Below are 7,944 nucleotides of genomic sequence, written 5' to 3' on the forward strand. Positions count from 1 at the left end.
TGATACTGTGATACTGTGATAACACTAGCACATGACATATTGTATATAATGAGACACACCATAATGTCTATCAAATTAAACAGTCCATTAAGTAATACATCCATTAGAGAGTAATCAGGAATTAAGTGTCAGACATCAAATTATTCAGGCAATGCAAGCTCTGCAGTTTGCTGGATCTCCATAAGCATGCTCAGCTTTACCCTATACCTATTACTATAATTGTGTGTTAGTAGTACACACATATATGAGGAAACAGTCTTCTAGATTCAACTAACTGAAGCTGCATAACCAACTTTTACTCTAGGCTCTGCTCATCTAAAAAGTGTAACATTCCCAGTGCTATGCTCAGACAAAGATCAGCTTGTGTGCTGTAATAAAACAGTTCAATGAGGAGATACGCAATTCTCAGATGCCAATCCTGTTTCCCAATGAGATAACTACAAGTCTTGTTTCTAACTTCAGTAAATCACTGTTTTAGTCTCTATGAACTCTTTCAAAGTCGCCATTCTCTGTAACACTTCATTTTCTGCTTACTCGTAGCATATTTATCCTCTTAGATTACCTATTTACAAACAAAACAAACAGTTAAACTCCCTTAATGGGCAGAGTATCAACTTTCTAATAGATCTCTAACACAAGAATATACTTAAGAAACAGGAACATGGCAGTGAAAGCACTCCACCCCAGCTGAAATCTGAAACTTTTATGACCAATATATTTTCAAGTGGAACATGGCCAAGAAGCAACTAGCTTCTATTTTCAGTTCTTTGTTGTAAGAAGGTTTATAGTTTCCAGCATAAAACTTATTGCCCTCCCATGCTTTTAAGCAGGGAAATTGTTATGCTGGTGCTGCACCTCACTTGGGGATTAACTTTTAACAGTCCAATGGTACAAGGGCCTCTCCAGCTCTGGGGCAGAAAGGAAGCATTGGTCAGGTCTGATTACTTTGTTGGTGGGCACAGATCAATAGCCCAGTTGCTGACATGCATCTTTCATGTTTTTCCAGTAGTTCTATAACCTGCTGCCTCATTTCTTGAAAGTTTCATCTGCCCTTCCTCTAATTCTTCCTGTCTCAGGCTAACTACTTACTATACTCTTCCTCACTACTTCAAACTCTCCTTCACTTGGCCTCTACCATTTACAAGCAGGCTATGAACAGGTGTTCCTTTTCTCCCAGTAGGAGAATATCTCCTAGATCACATCTCTCTCCTAAGCAGTGTATGACTATACATGTGTGCAGGCACTCCTTTTCTCTGAACAGGAAAACATCTAATCAAACATCGTGTTTCTCCCCTAACACCCCTGAATCAGGAATTGAGATCTACTCAATGTAACATCACGTACACACCTATTAGCAGTAGACGAAAGAACTAGCAGTCTGTCTCGGAGATCACTCTTGGTACAGTAGCTAATACTGCAGTAAAGAAACAAGGGAAAGGTCACCACCTTCTCTGGGGAAGTAAGCTTGACAAGGCATAGCATTTTCAATTGAGCCCTGCAGGCATGTGAGCATTGTAAAGCAAATAATGAAGCATCTGGAGAGTCTGCAATGGGAGCACTCCAACACCGCAGCTCATTACCAGTCCATTACATTTTCATGAAGCATCACACATCAGAACATGGACTGGCTAGTGCCTAGTCTTTGAAAAGAACCAAGTTAGTAAGATTAGTAGGTGGGGAACAGAGAAGAAAACCCAGAATTAGCATAAGGAGACAGTAAAGAAATAAAACTAAGAGCAGTGGTGAGGGAAGTACCACAAAATATAATTTGAAAAATTCCTAAAGAGGAAGAAAATACTATGTCTCAGTACTATATTAAGTCAAGTTCTAGCATTCCCTCCCTCCCTTGATATCTACCTGACAGTTGGCCAGCACCACCCATGTCTGACTCCAGGTGCTCTCTTGTTTTCACTGGCACACTGATCCATTGCAGTTTCGTCCATATGATCCTGCATAACCTGAAGGGAACACACAAGGGCAGCTTTTTAACCTCAGCCTGATATTTGATATCTTGGAGGTTTTGGTTTTACAGTTATGTAAGGAAAGTTTAACGAAGGACTATTGTTTTTACATAACTGAGGACCTGGTGTCTGACCCCAGCAGGGGGGAAGGACCAAGAGACATTGGACTACGAATCCTTAATGTAAAACACAGTCTCTTTAACTAATCACAGAATGCATACTGATACCTGTATTTATAAGTTAATTTAGGGGAAATGGTAGCCAAAGAACCAGGAAACCATATTTTAAATAGATTGATAAGCGGAAGGGTATTGTTAGAAGAATAAAATATGTAAACTCAGGCAGGCGTCGGGTAGTCGGTAAACCCTGAAGTACCCAACCAACGGGGAAGAGAGGAGGGAAACTGTGGTCGGGATTTTGGGAGGATATAAGCAGGAGCTTTTTGCCCTGTTACGTGTGCCTACCTTCAGGTAGAACACTCGATCTTGCAAAATTGTTATTAAAATATGCTTTGCTGATAGATCCTGCCTGGGCCTATTATATTTGCAAGGTAATTGTTTCCTACAGTTATTTATAAACACACAGCAATTACTACAAAACTCCATACACTGCATTGTGGCATTTCTAAATTGTGCTTTTTGAACAACTTAAGGACAGTGTTACACATGCCACACACACTTCGTATATTCACTCTTCCTGGTCACATTTCACTTTTTAAATGTAGTTTCTAATAATTCAGAGGACAAGGTGAGAAAGTATACCTTGAAGTAGAAATCAAGTAGAAGAGTAGATAAAACAGCACAACATCTGTTCAGTTCTTTACTATATCTCCTTTGTTTACGCTTAATCACCCAACAACAACAAACCGAAAGGGGCAAATGTAAAAGCTCCATTTGCACATAGTCCAGCTTAGACTTGCAAGTATAGACAAATTTCCAATTATCCACAAGAAAAATCACTGTGAGCTCTTCTCTGAAAAGCTTGCCCTAGGCCTGTTTGTAAAGGTATAATCCAATGCCTGCTGAAGCCATTAAGAACCTTTCAATTTATGTTAATGGCTTTGGAGTTTTGGGACTACCTTGGCATTTTACAGATGCACGTTTCTTTCAGTGACACACACAAGGTCTGATACTACCACTCTCATTTAGCTTTAAGTTCAGTTAGAATGTTTGCTGAACAAAGAGCACTAAGACTTGTCTATCAAACTAGACAACATGATGAAATGTGAAAATAACACCTGTCTCTTCTCAACACCAGAAACACTAATGGGATTTAAGGTGAACTACACAATTTTCACATAAAAAACACTTTAAAGAGATCAAGATCAGCTTGTTACTGTGTGATTTCAAAAAGAAGTAGCCTTACTGCTCCAACTGAGAACATATTAACACACATATCTAGGTTAGGAGGCAGCCAGAGAATGCAAGTAGGTCACTCATGAATTTCAAGTTTACTAGCATATTCTGAACTCGTACGCCTCTGCACCTTGTTCACATGTTTCAACCAGCCTGTTCAGATACTAAAGGAAACGTACAAAAACTTTGATCATGTGGGCAGCATGGCAGTGTCTGGTATCTCTTAATTCCCATCAGGCTTGGGGACCCAGAGTCCCTCTTGTCTTATGCACATGGGATACTACCAGTCTTAGCTCACCTCCCAGCACAGAAACTGCCTCCTCCTTTTTATATTCACAAGAGATTAAACACCAAGCAGAAACAAATAAAGGCTATCTTTTTCCACAGATACACACTGACCCAACAGGCTTGTTTGATGTGATATTTGTAGAGATCAACCACCATAAGTAGTGTGAACACAGGAAAATGAATATTTTTTAATGGGTTTTAAAACACATTCAGGAAAACAGAGCTAGATTTAACAACAGCTACTTTCTGAACTCATCTTCAAAAAAACAGCTTCCCCTCTGCATACACATGGTCTTTCAGCAGACCGAGTTTGACTGCTTGACAGAAAATCAAGCCAGGAACAGGAAAGCCTTGCAAGTTACGTACAAACAAACAAACAAAACAACAACAACAACAAAAAAAGGAAACCAGGGATTATGTCAGCCCTATGACCTGCAAATGGAACAATTCACAATTGGAGAAAGCAAACTGTCCCAGCTATAACATAGTATTTCCTTAGAACAAAACTCACACCTTTTTAATGCCTTTGAAGAGATACAAACTACAGTACTGCAGGCTAAAAATCTAAGTTAAGCAAGTAAATAGATAATTTAATCTGCCTTAGTTCTCTTCCTGTACATCTGCAATACTACTTGTTTCTTGCTTTTGCCATGCATTTTGAATGAGAAATCCCTCTCCAAAACTTCCACTGTTTCATTGAACATTGAACTTTTTGCGATTAATTGTTTAACATCAACCCATGAACCTCAATTTATCAGGCATACCAAGATACTGGACTTCTCAGAAGAGATCTAGAGACTTGCAAACAGCAACAAGTCAGTGTTTGTGACTCTTTGACAAAGCCTTGCTAGCAATAGACAGATCTTACCTTTAAGCCTCAGATCTTCTCCTTTAATCCTGATTTAATGTGTGCTATTTTCCTGGGCATCTCCAGTCTCAAAATGTTTGTGATCCCTCCTCTATTCCAAATAGTCAAGAGCTCAGCAACCTAACACTGATACCATGTACGCAGCAATAAGCAGTAGGCAGAGCTGAGGTTACACCAGGTAGCCCAGAAGGCTGTGCCACCATCCAGCAAGACCTGGACAGGCTGGAGTGTTGGGCGGGGAAAAATTTAATGAAGTATAACAAGGGAAGGTGTAGAGTCTTACATCCAGGTAGGAACAACCCCAGGTTCCAGTATAAGTTGGGGAATGACCTATTAGAGAGCAGTGTAGGGGAAAGGGACCTCGGGGTCCTGGTGGACAGCAGAATGACCATGAGCCAGCACTGTGCCCTTGTGGCCAGGAAGCCAATGGCATCCTGGGGTGGTTAGTAGATTGAGAGAGGTTCTCCTTCCCCTCTACTCTGCCCTGGTGATACCATGTCTGGAATATTGTGTCCAGTTCTGGGCTTCTCAGTCTTCCAAAAGAGACAGTGGCACAGCCAGCATCCCCTTCCCTACTACACCTGCCTAAACTGTTACCTGGATGGCTACCGCTGGGTACTGAGCTGGAGAAAAGTCAAGGAAGAGCCCTTCCTCCAGGCTTCAGAATTCACAGGAGGATGCTCCCCTATGTTGTCAGCTCTGTGGTCCACCCAGGAGGTGGCAGAATTCAGCAGCAGAGAGGACAGGGAAAATGGGGAAGGTTTGCTCAAAAACTGGTGACAAACCTTTCTTTTAAGTGGTTTTAATTATCACATACCAAACAAGCCAGAAAGTCCTGCACAAAAAGGCAGCTTAGTGTTAAAGCAGGTTTGTTTTTTTGGTTGTTGTTTTGGTGGTGGTGGTTTTTGCGCACCCTTCTTTCTCCCCACCCCCCTTTTTTTCTTTTTGCAAACAGTTTGGGGGTGGCAGTAACCAAGTTGCGTAGGACTTGTGCTTTGCTGATGTGTTTGTTGCCTAGAGACTCCTTTGGGTTGTAATCACAAAACCTCAGCCAACTTCACAATTCATTTGTTGCAACCTTGCAAAATTGGTTCTTTTTTATATGGGAGTTAACAGGCCAATATTCTGCCAAGTTTTACTACTCACAGTACCAGGTAAGGCTCAAGAGGTGCATGCCCACATTGAAGTAACTTACCTCAAGTTAAGCAGTAAATCAGCGACGGTATCAGAGACTGGGGCATTGTCTTGCTTCCAAGACAGATCATGCCTCTAGGAAAAAGGCAAGTGTTACTCAAGCAATTAACAAATTAGCAAATTACTCTAGCAAATACCATAATGGTCTGTGTACAGAGGAAAAAAAGACATTTTTTAAAAGTTGTTGTTAAAAAAAAAAAAATCAGTTGAAGTTACTTGCTTGTTACAGCAGTGAGCTTCATACATCCTTGCATAGTTATGGATTTATCAGAAAAGCAGTTTCAGATTCTTTCAGTTCTCCCAAACACTTGTGAAAGCCATTTTTCAAAGTCCTTTGCACTTTTCTTGTAAGAATAAAAGTAACCAATGAGTAACCAAATATTTTAGAAAGATTAAGCCAGACATTTTCTAGGTACAGAGAGCAAATTCTGGAGCTGGGCAGCACTAAGTTAATTCTCTCCACAAGCCATGTTGCACACTTTTGCCAACACATACTTGTCATAAATAAAGCAAGTTCCTGACCAAAGACCCTAAGCACTCTCATGCCTTTCATAGTATGGAAACTGACCAAAGACCTAAAGCTTTACGTTTCAACTCCACCAGTGGTAGGAAGAAGAATAAAACATCCTCTCCTCAATGAGGTGGGGGGGAGGGGAGGGGAAAAAACCACTCCTCACACCCTCCCCAAATCAAATCAAGAAACAGTCATGCCTTTAGGTGTTCTAGAATTGCCATAAACAATGCTAACCAAAAAGCAGACGCCTGACTTCTGAATTTCAAAGGTACACAGGCTCAAAGTGTCATCTAAATTTTCATATTCTCCATAATGAGGGCTTAGGTCTACAAGGTTGGACTGGGATTCCTCTGAAAAACAGCTCATTTCAAGTGCTTGATGTTCCTGAACATGCCAAGAATGTCACAAACTTACTACTCTTCTTCGCAGCATTTTGTCTTTTATTTTCCGCACCCCACCCCCACGCGCCCGCCCTGCCCAATATACCAGGCCAAAAAGTTTTCAAGTAGCCTGAAGCACCGCTATGTGAAAATGATCAGGGAGAGACCTAGATTTGCCAGTCTGAGAAAGTAAAGGATTCCTGACGAGTGCTTCTTTGACAAGACCACAGATCACTGGCAGGTTCCCCACAGTTACCTGTGTCACTGTATGTGCCACATTGCTCCGTCAAAGAGCTTTCCAAGACAGCTGACTTGCCAAAACGCTGTGTCTTCAGCAGGACCCAGATGAAGTGTCTTCCACTGTCAGCTCCAGCTTCCCCAGGTCAAAACCTGCCTGTGCTCCCAATCCCTCCCCAGGAACTAAGCGACGCCCTCCCATTCACTAGTCTTCAAACAAAATAAGTGGCAAACCCACAACAAGGGTGCATTAGCAGCACCCCACGATGTGACTTGTCACCTCAGGGCCTGCGTTTACTCATGGGCATGGGCACAGGCACAGGCACGGGAAACCACCACCACCACCACCGCCACCACCTCGGCACTTTCAGCTGCAGCCCCGAGCGGGCTTCGTTGGCCGCTGCCCCCATAGTGACGTGCGGGCCTGCAGAGACGCCCCGGGCTCTGTGACGGCAAAAAAACGCCTCACGAAGCGTCCACTTCACAGAGCAGCGACTCGCGACCCGCACGTCCCACCCCGCGCCGTGTTCCGCCAAACCCTGGCGCGGCCGTTAAGCCGTCGCGAGAAGACCCGTACCCCGCCCCGCCGGTGGAGCTCCAAAGATGGAGCGCGAGCGCCCTCCGCCGGTCAGTCCCAACCACGGACCCACCTCCAACGGCCGCCCCGCGACTGCCGCGGGCTCTCGGCGCATCCTGTCAGCCCGGCACCACGGCTGGCTGCCGCCCGGCAGGACCCAGCCCCATCGCGGCTGGGGCCACAGCTGTGGGGTGGGGCACTCGGACGTAGTGGCGGCTCTGACAGGGAGGCTCGGAGCTGCTCATTGCACAGAGGGCCAAGGGTCGCCGGTGCCAGCTCTCCACAGTGAGGGGTGCCAAGGTGAGAGGGGACACACATGACAGGATAGGCCAGAGTCACCAGCTCGTTTGATGATGAACTGGCAGGAAAACATTGCAGTTCTTGTTTATGTCCAGGAAGAGCTGATGCATTCCTCAAAGATCTGCTGAATATTACTGCTATCAGTGACAAACACTGAGACATTGGGGACTGAGCAGAAGAGGCTTGTGACCTCCAGCCGCTGGCCACATGCGGGAGAGCTCAGGCATGTGCGGCTGCCTTGATGGTTCGTGGCACTGCAGCATACCAGTC

The 7,944-nt window shown here is 43.9% G+C and overlaps 1 protein-coding gene across 1 annotated transcript in view; it reads right to left on the reverse strand.

Moving 5' to 3' along the window:
• Window positions 1–5,695, reverse strand: part of RASGEF1B (RasGEF domain family member 1B) — a 137,907-nt gene extending 132,212 nt beyond the window's left edge. Inside the window, exons 1-2 of the mRNA XM_082050856.1 lie at window positions 5,668–5,695; window positions 1,858–1,958 (exon numbers count right to left, since the gene is read on the reverse strand). The gene's annotated coding sequence lies outside the window, so the exon portion shown is untranslated. The remainder of the gene's footprint in view (window positions 1–1,857; window positions 1,959–5,667) is intronic.
• Between the last annotated feature and the right edge of the window lie 2,249 nt (window positions 5,696–7,944).

Source organism: Streptopelia decaocto (assembly GCF_964273445.1).
Source record: "Streptopelia decaocto genome assembly, chromosome: 4".
NCBI lineage: Eukaryota > Metazoa > Chordata > Aves > Columbiformes > Columbidae > Streptopelia > Streptopelia decaocto.